Genomic DNA, 19,475 nt, shown 5'->3' with positions numbered 1-19,475 from the left:
GCCAACGACCAGAGATAAATTTTTTTAAAATAAATTTATTTATTTATTTTTGGCTGCATTGGGTCTTCGTTGCTGTGCACGGGCTTTATCTACTTGCGGCGAGCGGGGCTACTGTTCCTTGCGGTGCGTGGGCTTCTCACTGCAGTGGCTTCTCTTGCTGCGGAGCACAGGCTCTAGGCACGCAGGCTTCAGTAGTTGTAGCACACTGGCTGTGTAGTGCGGCTTGCGGGCTCTAGAGCGCAGGCTCAGCAGTTGTGGTGCACGGGCTTAGTTGCTCCGTAGCATGTGGTATCTTCCTGGGCCAGGGCTCAAACCCGTGTCGCTTGCATTGGCAGGTGGATTCTTAACCACTGCGCCACCAGGGAAGTCCTGGAGGGAAATTTTAATGCATATTTTTGGCCTCCTTGTGTTGGCCTCTTTCTCTTTAGTATTCTGATCCTCAAATCCCAACTGACTATGTAACCCTGAACTCTGATCTTTGTTTTCTTCACCCAGTGAGACTGTACTCTCTGATTGGGCTCTATTTTTCTGGCTAACAACAGTTTGGAAAATGCCTCAGTGAGAAAGCCAGCGAGTGCAGGGCTCACCTCATCTTCCTCACTTCTCTCAAGGATTATAGATAGCCCTGGGTGGTAGCTTTTCAGTGTCTAAAAATTGTTGTTTTTTAAATTTAGAATTTTTTCCAGTTTTTATTGTATTCACAATGGGAGTTCAAATATGTTCCTAGCTACTCCACGGTAGCCAAAACCAGTCATTAAAATTTAAAAACGAATCTCTTACAAAAGAAAACATATTTTTATTTTAATACATATTTTCAATCAGATAATATAACATTTTAGCTATTTTTGAAATTTTGTATTTCAGTCTACAACCTTTTTCTTCCTAAAGACTGTAAGATGTAATGGAATAGAGAACAAGAACTCAAATGTTAAATGATAATGCAGAATGTCTGTTTCCTCTGAAATATAAAATAATTACAAGAAAATGTCATTTTAAAACTAGGTCTTCTTGGGACTTCCCTGGTAGTCCAGTGGTTAAGACTTCACGCTTCCAATGCAGGGGGCGCGGGTTTGATCCCTGCTTGGGGAACTAAGATCCCACATGCCGGATGGCATGGCCCAAAAAAAAAAAAACCAAACCAAAAAAACAAAAAAACTAGGTCTTCTTATTAAAGATTAATTCTATGTGGTGAATACTTGGCCCCACACCACCAGAGTTCTTGAGAAGATAAATGACTGTTTGAGGTAGTCAGGGGCCTAGGAGGAAAAAAAAGTGCTACATTCAAATTGTGTATTTTGAGGAGTGTTTAATAAAATGACTGTTTTTTAAAACTATGTGGACAAAGAATAGGGAAACCACAAGAAGTAGTGCTGTACCTTGAGAGTAGTGAATCATGGCACTAATACCACCCTTAGAACAGAAGGAGCAAAAAGACAGAAAGGTCTGTTTTGAGAGGAATTCCTTGACAGGAGCGGAGATCTTTAGTCAAGGGGCTTGCCAACCCATTTCACCCCACGGGAAGGAAGTCGAAGAAAAACACATTCAGACCTCATTTTCCTCCTTTCCTCTAACCTCCTGCTGGGGCTTACCCTATTGAATAGAGTGTCAGAGGACAAGGGAACTTGTTAATGTAATCCACACAAGTTCAGTCTTCCAGAATACAGAGTAGGGTGGAGATAATAAATAAGGAGTAATCTCTAGTTGGGCAAACAAAGACTGTCCAGCACACCAATGACAGTTTCCCCTTAATAATAATTTCAGCTTGGACTTATTTTTTTCTCAAATGAGATAATAAACTTACAACACACAGGTGTAATATTTGTTACACCTCAGTTAAGTAATTAAAGTGAAGTTTAATTTGGAAATATATTAATTATTTAAGAATTTATTAATTACTCACTGAACTAAACCATTTTATAAATTGAAAATGAGAATTACTATTTGCCCTATCTTGACTTTCTAGCTGATTCAAAGGCAAAGTTGTGAAGAAAGTTAAATCTGCCTTCTCCTTACTTTTGAGCTCTTTCCACTTTTCCCTTTTATTAGAATCTCAGAGGTTTGAGACCTGAGCACAGTGGGTCTCTTCCATTATAATCTACTCAGAGTCTTAATACCTCAGGAGAAGACTTCCTATCCTATGAGGTCACTTAAAATACAGAGTTACTTTCACAATACAAGTAATCTATACAGAATATTTTGTATTTAAGAAAAAGATTTCACAGGAGGACAAATCCTTAGAGCCAAGGAACCCACTTTAGTGGAGATTGAATTGTTCTTCAAAGTCATGATAATTTGAGTGTTGAGACATCGTATTAAAAAATAAATCACTCCGTGATTCTTCTGATTATGTGAAAAGTTCCAGTTTTTTTTGTAACCTTTAAGACTTCTCAGTTTTTGATTTCCCCCTTTAAATAAGGAGAGAGCATTCCACAAGTTCAGAATCATCAGGGTCATAGCCATTACCAAATGGAATCTATTAATTAATAAAGTTGTTTTGTTTTCCTTGTATTAATTTCTTTACAATTACAGTCTATTAAGAGCAAATGCTACCTGTTTAAAATGTATTGAACTGATATCTTTTCTTTCTTGTATAGATTTAAGTAAAATAAATCACTTTAAAGAAAATTATTAAGTTAATAATAGTATAGGCAGAATGAATATATATGGCAAACCTTATCAAGGTGATAACGAATGACTAAGGTTTCAGGAAAATGGACAAGGTCTTCATTTTTGTTCTCTGTTGAATTCTCAAGTCTTTGAACAAAGTGTGGTACATAGTAGATAATCAAAAAATATTTGGGTGACTGAATCTTTAATTGGAATTTAAGACAGAGTAGCAAGTAGGAGTGTCCTTGGAGAGACATTCTCAAGCTGTATCATATAGGCCAATCCATATTTTGTCTACCCAAGAGACTGATCCTACTGTTAAGAATGTATTGCTTATCTTCAAAATCAGTCTCATTATATAATTAAAAATTTTTTGAAATATAGCAAATTTGAAATTTGAGCTACTGCTGAGGACTTTTGAATACTCCTTAAAGCTTAACAAGTAATGTCTTAACTGACCAGGTATATATCAGAGTAACAAAATATGAATTTCTTTATGTTAGAAAATAATGTCCTTAAATTATTTTATGTCCTTATAAATTATTTTGATCATTTGATTATTTATAAGGTAAATCACTAGATATTTCCATTACAGCTAAAATTTTATTACTAAACCACAAAAATTAGCAGGCTGTTGACTACAAAATTTAACTTTATTTCTTGTGGTCATAAAATGATATGAAAATTAACTGCATGAGAGATGCTTGTTTAATCTTTAATTAGGCATCAAAACATCTTTAAACGAGGAAGACAAAAGCCATTATAGGTCATTAAAGAGCAATAAATTTTCAGGGCTTTATGTAAATTTATCTGTTAAAGAATTTTTTTAAAAAGAAAAAAACAAATGGCAAAAATATAGCCTATATTGTAAATATATATTTTACTGAGGATGCTGTCAGTGGAAGGATGGTTAAAACAGTTCTGTCTCTCTCTTTCCTTTTACTCCCTGTTTGATACAGCTAACATTTCACCAGTGGTTTGATGAGTTGAACTCTCTCTAGTAAGTGATATTAAATATGAGATATTTCTTGCAAAATTCATGAGAAATTAACTTTTGATTGTGTTAGGCTACTTAGATTTTACTGTGGTTCCTTCCTACAGCATTGCTAAGTCTATTTTGACTAATATAGTATATGTAATATAATCTAATATATTATAATAGTTATAGTAAAAGCCTTGGCCCAAAAGAAACCTCATATCCATTAACATTCACTTCTAATTCTTCCCTACCCTTGGCCCCTGGCAACCACTAATCTACTTTCTGGCTGTATGGATTTGCTTATTCTGGACATTTCATATAAATAGAATTATACAATATGTGTCTGTTTGCGAATGACTTATTTCACTGAGAATAGTGTTTTCAAGGTTCATTCGTGTTGTACTTCATTCCTCTTAAAGCTGAATAATATTCCATTTTATGCATATATTACATTTTGTCTATCCATTTATTAATTGGATAGACAACCCGATGGACATTCGGGTTGTTTCTAGCTTTCGACTGTTACGAATAATGCTGCTGTGAACATCTTTGTACAGTTTTTTGTGGATATATATTTTCAATTCTTTTGGGTCTTTACTGAAAAGCGGGGTAGCTGGGTAATATAACTCTAGGTTTAATTTTTTGAAAAAATGAAACTGTTTCCAAAGTATCTGCACCATTTTTCATCCCCACCAGCAATGTATGAAAATTCCTTTATTTCCACATTATCGCTGACACTTGTTATTGTCCATCCTCTTGATTACAGACATCTCAGTGGGTGTAAAGTGGTGTCTCCTTGTAGTTTTGATTTGCATTTTCAGAATAACTAATGTTATTGATCATCATTTCATGTGCTTCTTGGCTGTTTTTATATCATCTTTGGAAAAGTATCTTTTCCAATCTTATGTCCATGTTTTAATTAGGTCATTTATCTTTTAATTGTTGAGTTTGTAAGAGTTCTTTATATATTTTGGATACTAGTCCCTTATCAGATATATGCTATACAAATATTCTCTCCCTACAATTGAATTTTGATTATAGAAAAACCGTTAAAAAAAATAGTGTGGGTGATGAGTCGGGAGAGATGAGGAAGGAAGAAGGAAGAACAATTATGACCTTACTGGGGTAATTCAAGAGAGAAATCATGAGGCAGTAGTGCTATAGAAATGGAGAGGAAATAGGGGAAATTTAAAGAGTTATTTTCTATATGATTTGATAATAACATAAAATAGGTAAAAGAGCTGGGCTTTGCTTTGAGACAGTCTAAGTTGTAATCCTTGCTCCTCCTCTTCCTAGCTGTAAAATCATGGTGCTTATGGTATCTGGGGAACATAAGTTGTACACACAATTTTTATTTAAAAAATAGCCCTTAAATATTATTTTTTCATTCAGATTTGTTCAAATAGTGATGTTTGTGGGACATTTTAGAAGAAAAAATTTCTGGAGGACCTACAAGCAAATTTTAATGAAAGTTATGTTTCCGGGAATTTTGGAAGAAAAATTGTGTGTTGCACCTATGTTCCCCTCTGACTAGTTGTGTAATCTCGGGCAAGTTAATTAAGCATCTTTGGAAATCAGTTCTCTCATCTGTGAAATTGGATAATATTTCTCCCATACGGAGTTAGAAAAAAGAAAATGTGGTGGTTAATAGCATGATTTTTGAATTCAAACTACCTGCATTCAAGTTATGCCAGCTATGATCTGTGTTAACTTTAGGAAATTATATAACTCACTGTGCTTCAGTATCACCTTGGAAAAATGGAGATAATATTTAACATCAAAATGATGTTATGAAGATTGATCTAATACAAATTAAACTCTTAGTGTGGTATCTGATAAATATAATTTCCTAATAAATATTAGCTGTTATTGTAAATGTTACATAAAATAATTTAAGTGGCATACTGATTTTAGAGCCTGGATATAAAGGGTAATCAATACATGCTTGGTGCTATCATTATAATAACCATTATTACTAAATGTCAGAGAAAGAAAAAATTGAGAAGTTGGGGATGAACACAGTTTCTAGTTTGATAAGGATCATGCTACCATTCATCATTCAAGAAAAGTAGCAAGCCAGGCAGAAAATAGACATTACTTGAGCATATTAAGTCAGATAACTTGGTAAAATGTCCAGTAGATAACTGATCGTGTTCATTTGAGCACTGGTTAAAAGTAGGACTTGAAGACTGCTTAAGAGTTTTCCAGACTGAAAGAGTTTGTCATTCTAGGCTTTAGCTGGAGAGAGGGCTGATGTAATGAGAAAATACAGTATGTTTAGATCCTTAGTTCACTTGGAGGAAGTAGAGGATGGGAGGAGAGAAGCACAAAAAAGGAGCTCAAGGTAAATTGACCATAAAAGTGATGTGAGAAAGTAGGAAAAAAGGTATTTTGTTTGTAAAGGAAAAACTTCAGTCATCCATCTTGGATTTATAAGTGAAGGAGTGTGTGTCTAAGGGAGTTAAGTGCAGTAATTATAAGTTATGAATTAAAAAGCAGTTATTGGTTTTATAACTCTTCTAGATTTTTGTTGTAGGGAAGAGAAATATACTTACAGTAATTACATCAGTCAGGGTCGTGGTAAGACACACATGTGGGTTCAACTTGGCCATGAAGGAGAGTTTAGTAAAATGACTCTTTACAATGGGGAGAGCATGGTTTAGAAAAATCAAGGGGTGATATTCTATGTCCGTGCAACTAACAATCAGAGTGACGTTACTAGACCTAGGTTGAAAGAGGCCAGGGTAGGTAGCAATGATCAGATCCTGGAGAAGAAAATTTATAGAGAAGGTGGTGTGTCAGCAGACCACAAACAACCAGAGGTGATATCCCATGAAATATGAAAGAATGAATATCTTCACGTGACTCTCCCTACTCTCTCTCATCTCCTGGCTTTGTCTCATTGGCTGAAGCCTAAACCTGTGGGCAAGGGAATCATTGATGCCTCCTGGGTTCAGCACCCTGGGGCACAGAACAGGTTGGAAAAAGATGAAGAAGGTATCTGCAGAGACACGCAAAAGGTAGTCAGCGTAACAGTGGAAGCAAAACATAAGTGAATATCTAAAAAAAATTACTGCATCACACAGGAGAAAATTAGTTAAATGTGTTAAAATAAAATATAAAATAGTGGTTTAAATGAGGTTTCATCTTAGGCTTAGTTTACTTTATCATACATCTCTGACCTGTCCCACAAAAATAAATTCATGGGAAGGTTTAATCAGAAATATGAAAATTACTTTAGAAAAAAATTAATCTTCTTAATGGCTACATAATAAGCCAACAGACTTTAAAATATTGCTGCATAATAATCAACTTGCTGTGATTGTCCAAGCCCTGTGGGGTTCAATATGAGTACTATGAAGTGGAATGAAAGGATATAGTGAAACAGAGTTCCTCAGTTGATTTTAATAACCTTTGACATTAGAAATAGATGTTCTCTAACAAATAGCTTAAACTTCTCACTTTTCAATTAAAGACTTCTTACGCTGTAGCTTTTCAAACAAGTTCTGGTATTAAAGAAAAGTGGATTTGTATATACAACTTTATCTCATTTTAGTTGTACATTATCCATAACCCATTTTCTAATTTAAAAAATCATATTCCATAATAATAATGATACTGAAAAGTAATAAGGATAACAATTAAATTTCTTTAAATTTCAATTGAATTTAGAAACTTATTTTTTTCTCAGTATCTTAAAATTCTTTATATCAATCTAGCATTACAGTTGTGAGTTTTTTCCTTACCAGTGTGTTAACTGTTTGTGCATGGCTTATTGTCCATTCATAGTTACCACTGGAGATGATGAAGCAGGAAGAGACATCCAACAGAACCATCTAAGTTTCAGACATTGTTCCCTGCCTCTATTACTAGCAGCAACCTTATCTCTTTATGATAATCAGGTCTCATTACTCTTCCCAGTATAGTAACTTTCTCTTTGCCTGCTTGTCATTTGGTACCAAAATGTCCAGGTGGCAACCACAACTGTAGGTTTAGTAGCAAACACTTGCTGTGTCCCTTGATAGAAGCATTCCATGCCATACCCCTTCCCAAGCCAGTGCCTCTAATCCAGTGGAGCCTAAAGCTGTGGGAGAGTTGAGCAAACATTCCCCAAGTGGTTTAGTAGGAGTGATGATGAGAGAGTCTACCCCTATTACCATACCTTGGATCCAACCCTATATATTCTAGCTTTTGAGAAAATATCACCATATAATGGCTCTTGTTTTAAAGTATATACTGAATCTTGAAGAACAGCATCCCAATCCCCAACCTCTCAGAATATCATCCTTGGACTGAAGACTCAGCTGGGCATTTAAGAGGCCATTAAAAATTTTATTAGCTTGGGAGCTTTTGGGTGATAAAGTATATAGTAGGACGAGAGGGGTCCATGGTCATATGCTCTCTGCTGTACCTCCTATGCCATAAAAAGGGTCCTCAGCATCAATTACAGCTCAACCCTGTATCTAACAGTCCTTGAAGAACCTGTTTTCCACTTCCTTCCATGTGCAGCTATATGGATACATATCATGGATCCCTCTGGGGCAGACTGGGGGAATGCCTGCTCTACCTGCTGTGTGTTACAGGGTCCTTCCTTAATGGTACCCACCGTCCCTTTCAATTGGGAATCAGAAATGGCTTAGGTCTAGAAACTGAGTAATAGATCAATAATTTTTCCACCATTGCAGCTGACATCAGCCTTCTTGACACATGCTATTGATATTTTGGGGTTATATAAGTCAAGAAGTGCTATTACTTGCTGATCCTCAATCTTGCTTCTAGAACTACCATGATACATAAGCCCTTCTTCTAATCATCAGCGTGTGCATCTATTTGCCAGAGAATTTTTCTGGCTTCTCCACTTTGCCCATGCAGATTGGAATGCAAGGGAACTAGTGCCCGCCTCTCATCCCCCCATAACATTCTTCAAACAATGACTAGTGGGAATTTGTAGATAAATACCACTGCCCCCTCAGGTTTTCATTGAATAAGTTTGAACTGTGAGACTACTCTGTGTTAGATCAGTCTCCAGGTGACCACAGTAGTAAATTTTCTTAGTCGACTTTCCTTCTCTGTCTCATTTTCCCACTACCCTACGTGTGCTACCTGGGCTCACCTTCCAATACACTACCTGCACTCAAATCCTTGTTTTAGGGTCTAATTGGGGTTGGGGGGGAGTGAAATTAAATGCCAACAGTGTCCCATTTCTGGTGACAAATAGAATGTGATAGTGCCTAGGATGCTGTAGTATCACTAAGACCTTCACCTGTGGTGAATTGGGATGACATTCAGGTGGAAAGTGATGCATGGGCTTATATAATATTACTAGCACTTGTGAGATATGGGGTATGATATAAAGATTGTGGAGTTTGTTGGTTGGTGTAAATTGCCATCGAGGTATGGAAAGAAGAAAATAACAGCTTTAGGTAATCCAATTCTTAAATCAGTGCATAGTGGAACAGCTCAAAAGTATTTAAAGAGACCTTCACCTCCTGTAAATCTACTGTATGACATTTCTTTCCATCTTGGCACTGAAAAAGTTCTAAAAAATACCAGTGGATAACCACACTAAAATATAAAAGTTGTGATGATGATAAGCATAAGCCAAAATAATGTGAAAGAAAAGATCACATGTCAATAAATATGGCTAGGATAACACTCTTAACTCTATATCACCCATTATGAAAATATAAAATAATCATTTTCTCTCCAAATATAGACTCAACTTTACACACATGAAAATTTTTGTAGCTTCCCTTTGCAATTGTCCACTCTTGGGTAACTCAGAACCTAGAAACAGTATTTAGTTTTTCTGATTGATAGATGACATTTTGTATCTAAAAATTGTTGGAATTTAAACTATGTTCCCTCTAAGAAATATTTCCAAGTTATGGTGAGAGCACAATTCTTATAAAGTGACCTGTAATTTGGCCTCAGAGCCTTTGCGACAAAAATCCTACACGCTTGTTAAATTTCAGTATGATGAAAACTAATAAGCCAACAATTTGCACAGGGTAACTGAGAATCCTGCATCTTTTTAAAATCTGTAACAACATTTGAATGAGTAAAAGTTAACATTGGAATCACTTATACTTTTTCTTGTAAAAATTACAGCTAGTTTTTATGTTTCATAATATGTTTTCTAAAAAAGAATGTGATACTCTAAAGATAAGCATCGATTTATCATAATAACCAAGTGTTTATTAAAAAGTGTTAATTTCTCCATCTGTTTATGTCATCATTGATTTCTTTCATCAGTGTTTTACAGTTTTCTGAGTACAAGTTTTTCGCCTCCTTAGGCAGGTTTATTCCTAGGTATTTTATTCTTTTTGTTGCAATGGTAAATGGGAGTGTTTCCTTAATTTCTCTTTCTGATTTTTTTGTTGTTGGTGTATAGGAATGCCACAGATTTCTGTGTATTAATTTTGGATCCTGCAACTTTACCAAATTCATTGATTAGTTCTAGTAGTTTTCTGGTGGCATCTTTAGGATTTTCTATGTATAGTATCATGTCATCAGCAAACAGTGACTGTTTTACTTCTTCTTTTCTAATTTGTATTTCTTCTATTTCTTCTTCTTCTCTGATTACTGTGGCTAGAACTTCCAAAACTATGTTGAATAAGAGTCGTGAGAGTGGACATCCTTGTCTTGTTCCTGATCTTAGTGGAAATGCTTTCAGTTTTTCACCATTGAGTATGATGCTTGCTGTGGGTTTGTCGTATATGGCCTTTATTATATTGAGGTAGGTTCCCTCTCTGCCCATTTTCTGGAGAGTTTTTATCATAAATGGGTGTTGAATTTTGTCAAAAGCTGGACTTGAGGACATGGGGTGGGAGGGCGAAGCTGGGGTGAAGTGAGCGTAGCATCGACATATATACACTACCGAATGTAAAATAGTTTGCTGGTGGGAAGCAGCAGCGTAGCACAGGGAGATCTGCTGCTGCTTTGCAATGACCTAGAGGGGTAGGATAGGGAGAGTGGGAGGGAGGCTTCAGAGGAAGGGGATATGGGGACATGTGTACGCATATGGCTGATTTGTTTTGTTGTGCAACAGAAACTAACACAGTATTGTGAAGGAATTATACTCCAATAAAGATCTATTCTTTAAAAAGTGTTAATTTTCAAAATCTTGTGTCACTCTATAGTTTAAGTAGAACTAAAATGCTCTGTTGATTCCTTCATGAATCCACCTGACATTTTTTGATCACCTCCTATACACCAGGCATGATGATTGGTGCTAGGAGCTTATAATAGAGTATGACATCACAGACAGTTAAAATATGCACAGGGCTCTAGGAATGCAGATACTCAAGCTGCCTGAAGGAGCTAGGAAATTACTATTAAGGAAATAAAGCTTGAGCCCAACTAAAAGTGTTAAAAGTTGGTCAGTGGTTTTTCAGTAATTCAACTGCAAGTAGTTCAGCCTGGGAGGATGGGGGAAAGAGAGACAAACCTGGAGAGGAAAGAGGACACCCTGGCTGTTTGGACAAGATCTGGAGGATGGCATACTGTGTCAGGGTGCCTGGGCTATTGGAGAGTCTTCATTATTCTCTTTTTCTTGTTGACATACCCTGTACAGTCCTTCCTGCTGTGTCAGGAGTTTGGGCATTAGCCTTCCATCAGTTTCTAGGGCTTACCTGAAGATGTTTCCTTTATCCTACATTTGGATATTGAGACGTAGGTGAAATGGCTTCTGCAAATTCTTGACTTTGATAACAATGACGTTCCTATAATAACTGGCCTGAGAAATTCTTTCCTAACACTCTGTTTTTCAAGCTATGTGTTAATAAAACCTAACTTCTCTTCTACCCATGCCATGATTTTGCCAACATTTTTTTCCCTCAAATGAAAATAGGTGAGAAATATATCATGCGTGATAGACAAATTGTTCCTTTTGGTTTTATTCTCTTTTGAGTGTTTTAATAAATATATGCATTAACTCCATTGTTTTGATTTACCTTAGAATTATTATGTAATACATATGTATTATGTAAATTTTAATCAAAGTTGCTTTTAAAAATGATATTGAAAGATTAGGTTTTATCTTTTCCTCTTCCCTTCCATGCATAATTATAAATGTGTACTCATCATTTCCTCAGCTCACTGTGATATGTAACTTATATTTATATATGGTTTTCTATATTTATGAATTAAATGTAATTCCAAAGAAACTTATCCATCTGTAATAATAATCAGTGGTAACAAAAAGTGAAAATAAAGCTATTGATTTATTTCAAAACTGAGTGATAGATTACGACTTTTACACGAAGATGCTGCTTTGAAATGTACAACTTAGCTGATTGGCAAAATGTGAGAAAACTTTCAAAACAAATAAAAAAAATAAAACAAAAAAGTCAGTAAAAGCTCTTTTCAAATTAGAAAGCGAAGTGCAAATTAAAACAAAAAAAAGTCTTAAATTTCTGAAAAATTTACTAGGACTTTGAAACCTAACTCATCAGATGGGACTTTAAAATACAGAACTTTGTATTAGAAGTAGAATTTTTTTTTCCTGTAAATGGAAGGAACATCTGGGCAGACTCAGACGAAAACAGAATGCCACAATCAGCTTATAATACAAGCCAATTCAAATGGAAAGAGACGATTCTCAAAAAAGAAAACCCATTTTGAGAATAAAGGAACATACTCAAAACCTACAATTTATTCTTAATGATGCTTCATTTTTCATTTGCTTTATAGCAGCCTTCCACCCAAGGGGCAAAGATTGACAGACTACTTCTTAGTCCCTTAATTTTAGCTGTCCCCTTAACTATGACTCTGGGGCTGGAATGCACAAACAGGACAATAAATCAAAGGAACAAAGAACCTTTAAAACTATAAGGCAGAGGGGAGAAGGAAAGTGTGCTGAAAAATTCCCTTCACATGCATCCTTAATAATTGATAAAAAGTATCTAGTTTGCTGAGTCCAGTTATACATTTTTCAAGACACATACATTTGTTCATTGTTTTCCCTGTCTAACTTTCAGCAACACAGAGAGTGCTGTTTCACATTTTCTCTTTGATGTTTTACTCTATCAAGTTATATAAAATTAGAATAAATAGGGTTTGGTTTTAGAAATATTCATACTTGCCATGTCTTCAGCACTTTCAAGACATACAATGTACAAGTTTGTTGGTTTGAAGCAAACCTTCATTTAAATGTCATCTTTTAAAAAGAAATACACTGATGCTTTCCTGGAATTTAGGGTTTCTCTTTAGATAAATCTAACACTTCTGAGACAAGCTTAATTTGCCAACTCCAAAACATGAACACCAGTGCATTTTAGCCTCTTGAATTGTGAGAGATCAGATCTCATTAGATTTTTTTTTTCTGATTTACATGTTTTATACTTTAGTAGTTGAACTATGTTTTATATGTGCTGAAATATGATAGTTAATTTCCTTTACACAGGTAATAAAATATCCTTGACCTAATAACTAGATGCATGCATATTAAGGCAAACAGTTGTCATCCTAGTGTTCATTACTATTTTATTTCTGTCATTATAGCATGGTTAAAAGCATAGTTAGGTCAGGTGGAAAGCTCAAGAATGAGCTTTGGATGGTTTTTGGTCTTGGGAAGCTCGAGAATGGTTAGCAGTGCTTTGGAGTGGCCAAACTGTGACCTAGTTATTTATCATCTGAAGAACCTTGGCAAGACTATGACAGGTTAGGATTAGTAAAATGATCTTTGGACAGAACTGAGGAGTTGGTTAAGATTTCCTGCTACTAACTCAAAATAGGGGTGTTGAGAATGAGGAAGGATGCTCTGGAAATGATATACACATGCTTCAATTCCATTGAACTTTGCAGGGAAACTAAAAATGAGCCTAGACTATGGCCCTGCCCATTCCCAGGCTTATTAAATTTAGGTGGTCAGGGAATATTTGTAAAATATAGATGGGGTGAAGAAGTTTTGTACTAATGCAGTAGTTTTTGTGTACAGTATGTAATTAGTTTCTTTAATTTTAAAACTTCTGTTCTTCTTAAATTTAGAAGTTAACTCTACCTTATGTATGTCATTAATATTGTAGTAATTGCATGTAAATAAGTAATGAGATATGTAGAAAAGTAGCAAAGCATTTTTATGATTATCATCCATCTTTTATGTCAGAAGAAAAAAAAACATGTTAGCTCATAAATTCACTTTTCAGCAGTCTTTATTTTTTCCTTTTCTGAAAGCTTTAGATCACATTATGCCAAATCTCTAAACTTTTTTTTTCTTTCTTGTAATCAGATTCCCCATCTTCTTTCAACAATTCCCATTCTGTTAGCAGATGTGCTACATCTAAAGAGAATTGCTCTGCCTCTCTTATTTACAGTGGAAAAGGATTTGCTTATTTATGTTTAACATTCTTGAAGCAATTTCACATAAAACACTCAGTGATGATGGGCATGGCAATATTCAGGTGATGCAAAAATGATTTGTTTTTCCTGGTTCATTTGGGAATGGTCATGATTCTGAAGAATGCGATTCAGGCTTTCAGAAAAAAACACCCTTTGTGTTTTTGTGTCTTTCATGTATCAAGAATAAATGCCACCTTCACAACGAAGTAAAATGTTAACTCTCTTAAAATGCAAGTGTTATGATAACACAGGGAGACAAGGGGGGACTAAGTACCCTGACATCTCCCTCCTCTTGAACTTAGATCTGCTGCTGATGACTCCCCTTGTCCTGGCTCCTTCAGAAACTATAGGGCAGGGAGCCTAGGTGGGACACTGTAAAGATCAAATGCAGGGCACAGAGTCAGGCAGAGATGGATTAAACAGCAGATTAGACAAAACTTAAAAGATAATTAGTGATTTAGAGGTAGGTCTGAGGAAATTACTGAGTAGCATAGAGAAACAAGGATTTGGAAAATAGGAAAGATTAATTAACTGACATGAAGATTGGGATGGAAGAGTGTTTTATATTCCTAATGGGTGTCCTAGAGGAAAGAATACAAATAATGGGGGGTGGGGTGGTGGAAATATTAAAGGAGAAGATAATAAAAGTAATCATTATTCAATAACAATAAAGAACACATACATAGTATCTACCATGTGCAGGGTATTGTTCACAGCACTTGACTTTCATTAAATTAATCCCTGTAGCAACCTTATGAGTAGGTATAGGATGAATCCATAGCTACAAGAAACACAATAATTATTGAGCAGTATAAATTAAAAATAAACTGACATTCAGATACCTTGTAGTCAAACTACAGAACAAATAAAAAGAGAATTGCTCTCTGGAAAAGAACCAGGATAGAAGAGTAATAACAATTAGGTTGATAACAAAAATTTTAAGAACAGTGAAATAATAGCTTCAGTGTATAGAAAGAAAATAACTATAAAGCTAGAATTAAGTATCCAGCAAAACTATTTTCATGTATGAGGGAATCATAATAATACTTTAAGATAAAAACAGAATATTTACCATCAATAGAAATTCACTAAAGGAACTTCAGAATGAATGTACTTTAGGAGGAAAAAATTGATTCCAAAAAGAAGGTTAAGCAGCAAGAAAGAATGGAAAGCAAATTGGTAAACATTTAACTAAATTTAATCAAATGTTGTCTTTATAAAGTAATAGTAATAATTTCTAAATTCGAGTATAAAAGAAGATAAAATTAAACAATAGCATGTAACTTGGAAGGGGGTTGACAGGAATCAAACTGTTGAAAAAGTTATTATTTTTTGAAATAAGAGTGAAGAGTGACATATTCTGTTCATCAGTTGAGAATCTCGAAGACAATAATCATAAAGATTAAAATATAATATATATTATTCCCAAGCCAGTTAAAGAGAAAAGACGTACCAAGAACCAAACAAATACAGCATTTCAATCAATCCAAGAGAAAGCATGAATGGAGAAAAAATAGCAAAAGTGGAACTAGCAAAACCCAAAATGCTAGAAATAAGTCAAAATATTTATAATTCACGATACGCTTAATTCTTTCCAGTTGAAAGGCAGAATGACTTGTTGTATTTAAAAAAAAAAAAAATCAGCCTTACATTGAATTCCAGAAGCACACATAAAACCTAAGGAGACAGAAACATTGAAGGTACAGTAGAAAAAGATTAGTCAGGAAAAAATATTTTTTTTTCAGGAAAATTTTTAAAAAAGATGGGGTAGCTTTCAAAATAATTTTTAAGTAACCTTCAATAACTGTTAAGCAAAAAGCATAATTAGGGATAAAGAAGTCAGAACATACCGTGATTTACCAATAGCTGTATATTAACTACTGTTGTATGCATGTAAGTATTAACTTGTTTAAACCTCATTTAAATCCAACAGGTAGGCAGTATTTATATTTCCATTTTTTAGGTGAGGAAATGGAGGGATGGAGGTTAAATAATTTGCTTAAGATCACACAGATTGTAAGGAATAAGATTAGGATTGAAATCCAGAAGCCAATTTGTCCCCAGAGTCTATCCACCTAATAAAAGGCTTAGTATACTAGAAACTTTTAATGGCCTCAAGTATATGAAGGGAAATTTGATAAAACTACAGGGAGAGGGCTTCCCTGGTGGCGCAGTGGTTGAGAATCTGCCTGCCAATGCAGGGGACACGGGTTCGAGCCCTGGTCTGGGAAGATCCCACATGCTGCGGAGCAACTGGGCCCGTGAGCCACAATTACTGAGCCTGCGCATCTGGAGCCTGTGCTCCGCAACAAGAGAGGCCGCGATAGTGAGAGGCCCGCGCACCGCGATGAAGAGCGGCCCCCGCTTGCCACAACTAGAGAAAGCCCTCGCACAGAAACGAAGACCCAACACAGCCATAAAATAAAAAATAAATTAATTAATTAATTAAAAAAAAATTTAAAAAAAATCAGAAGAAACATTAAAAAAAAAAAACTACAGGCAGAACTAGACAAATAAAAAAAATGATAAAAAGAGATTTCAATAGCTTTCTAAATTATTAGAAGATTAAACAGGTGAAAAATTCGCAAGATGAAGAATTGAACAACACAATTTAAAAGTTTGATTTAACAGAAATTAATACACTCTGTGCTCTTTATCAAAACTTTTTAAAGGCAAGGATAATACATTTGTTATCTGCTGCTGACTGACAAATTATTCTAAAACATAGTGGCTCAAAAAAACATGATTTTATATCACATTTCCTGTGGGTCAGGAATTCAGGTATGGTTTAACTGAGCGCTCTGGCTCATGGTGTCTTGAGGTTTCAGTCAGGATGATGGTCTCATCTCAAGGCTTGACTTGGGGATGATCCACTCCAAAATCACTCTTAGTTTTTAATCAAGATTCAGTTCCTCCTGGGTTGTTGGACTGAGGGCCTCAGTTCTTCCTGGCTGTTGGCTGGCGGCCTCCGTCAGTTCTTTGCTATATAAGACTTCCCATGGGCAAACTGATAGCAAGGTAACTGGCCTTCCTCAAAGACTAAGAGAGGCAGAATGAGAAGGAGAGTGGGAGGAAAGAGAGAAGGGGGAGTGGGGAGAGAAGCTAGTTACTTTATAACCTAATTTTAGAAGAGACAGCCATTCCTTCTGTCATATTCTATTTGTTAGAAGTGAATCATTAAGTTCAGCCAACCCTCAAAAGAAGGGGATTTCATAAGGGTGTGAATATCAGGATGTGGTGGTTATTGGGGACCATCTTAGAGGTTGTCCAGAGCAGATTATAAACACAAAATACAGGACAGTAGTTTGGAGTGGGGAGAAGCAGGATTATAAGAGGAGCATAGAAACTGGTGCAACTGTGTTGGCATTGGCATATTTCTGAATTGAATGATTGAATTGTATGTGTCCATTTTGGTACGCTTTACAACTTTAGAGATATAGTGCCATTTTCTTTTGTATGTATCAAATATCACATATTTTTTTCAAAAAGAAAGATAGTTGTCATTTTCTGAAACAAAACAAATCTGTACCTAGTCAAGACTGACCCTTGATAAGTTTAGATTCTACTGAAAATTAACCATTGCATTTTATCTGATTTATGAGTCTTTGGGGAAGTTTGCTTCATTCCTCCATACCTCAGATTATATATATACATTGGATAGTGCATTTTAATTCTATCTTTAAAGTAAAATGTTCATTAATTCTTTTTAAACTATAGTTAATTCACATAAGCCTCCAAAATTTTCACATAAAAGGCACTCTACAAACTTATAAATAGAAAAAATATTTTGTTGTTTTTTGCTCTCATGAATTTAGGCAAATGTGAGCTTTTTGCTTGAATTATTCAGGTAGTAAACTCAAGTCTTTACTGTAAATGTGACCTCTAAATGTTAGAACTAATGCAAACAGAAGAACTTGGTTCCATCATTTTTATATGTAGCATATTTCTTTCCTGCCCACCCCCTTGCCTGGTATTATCAGAAATAGAGTTTGATAACATGAATCAAGCTAATAACATTAGCTTATGACTGATTACCTGTCCAGTTTGGCCTCAGATGAAAATTCTGAGCAATTAATTTTAATCTTATGATAACTCTCATGGGACTGTAAACCATTCTCCTTAATTTAAATACAGCAGTTTCCAACTTAAATACATATGCAATAATCAGTTAGGAAAATCTTTTACTGTGAAAAGAGTATAAGTACCGCAACTAAAATTTTCTACAAATAACATATTAAATTTTTAATTAATTTTTATTGCTCCTTTTCAGTTAAGATAAACTATGCAGTGGTTCTTTGATTTTCAATTCATATTATTCTGAATGTCTCTTACTTGGTATTTCAAGAGAGCTGCATTGTTTGAGGCTAATCGAAGATTCTGCAAAAGTATACATTACAAAAATAATTTCAGATCACTATAAAAATTTTAAGCAACACAAATATATATAAGAAGTAATAATTAAAATCTACATAAACCACCCCTCAGCTCCTAATCATACTTCCCTAAGGTAACCAATTTTAAAAATTTGATATGTCTTTATAGAAATTTTCTATTATTAAAAACATGTGCATGCAAACACATACACATTTTAAAATGAGAGTGTAGTATAATTATTGTCTAAAAATTTGCCTTTTCATATTTTTCATTTAATATAACATAGCCATCTTTAAAAGATATAAGGTAAAGTTCTGCATGACTTACTCTTTTATATGGTCTATAGAAATTTCATAGCTGGATGTATAATAACTTAACTCTTTTCCTATTGATGCTCACTTAAAATATTTTATTATTTATTTTTTAGTATTAGAAACTGCCACAATAAACATTTTTGGCAGTGGAATTATTATTCTACTAATTAAAATAACTTATTAAAAGTAATATATCAGAGCTTATTATTTAAAATTTTTATGTGTTCTCTTAATTGTATCTTTAAAGATTTCCGCTGACAGGTCCCATTTCACACCACTGCTCTTTTTTTTTTTTTTAATTATTTATTTATTTATGACTGTGTTGGGTCTTTGTTGCAGTGTGCGGGCTTTCTCTAGTTGCGGCGAGCGGGGGCTACTCCGTGCGTGGGCTTCTCGTTGCGGTGGCTTCTCTTGTTGTGGAACACGGGCTCTAGGTGCACAGGCTTCGGTAGTTGTGGCATACAGGCTCAGTAGTTGTGGCTCGCGGGCTCTAAAGCGCAGGCTCAGTAGTTGTGGTGCACAGGCTTAGTTGCTCCGTGGCATGTGGGATCTTCCCGGACCAGGGCTTGAACCCGTGTCCCCTGCATTGGCAGGTGGATTCTTAAACACTGTACCACCAGGGAAGTCCCTCATAGCACTGCTTTTAATAGTGGATGTGATAATTCTTTAAATTTGGGTCTCAATGAAAGGTTACAAATCTTGATTTTAATTTTCAGTTGTTAATTCAATTATAATTACATGTTAGCTAAAGCGTTCATAATAGTATGCCAATTTCAACTGAAATGAACAGCTTAAAAATAACAAAGTTCATCTTAAATATTTTATCTCTTTTAGCATAAAAACTATAATATGGTAGTGTG

General features: G+C 35.0%; 1 long non-coding RNA gene across 1 annotated transcript; it reads left to right on the top strand.

Annotated features, from left to right (window-relative positions):
* Positions 1–307: 307 nt before the first annotated feature.
* LOC309666154 lies at positions 308–18,906 on the top strand. Its single transcript, XR_014266939.1, has 2 exons — positions 308–632; positions 742–18,906. It is a non-coding gene; the product is annotated as an uncharacterized lncRNA (long non-coding RNA).
* The last annotated feature ends 569 nt before the right edge of the window (positions 18,907–19,475 follow it).

The sequence above is a fragment of the Balaenoptera physalus genome (genome assembly GCF_965194825.1).
Source record: "Balaenoptera physalus genome assembly, chromosome: 8".
NCBI lineage: Eukaryota > Metazoa > Chordata > Mammalia > Artiodactyla > Balaenopteridae > Balaenoptera > Balaenoptera physalus.
This window is presented reverse-complemented; position numbering and strand designations above follow the sequence as displayed.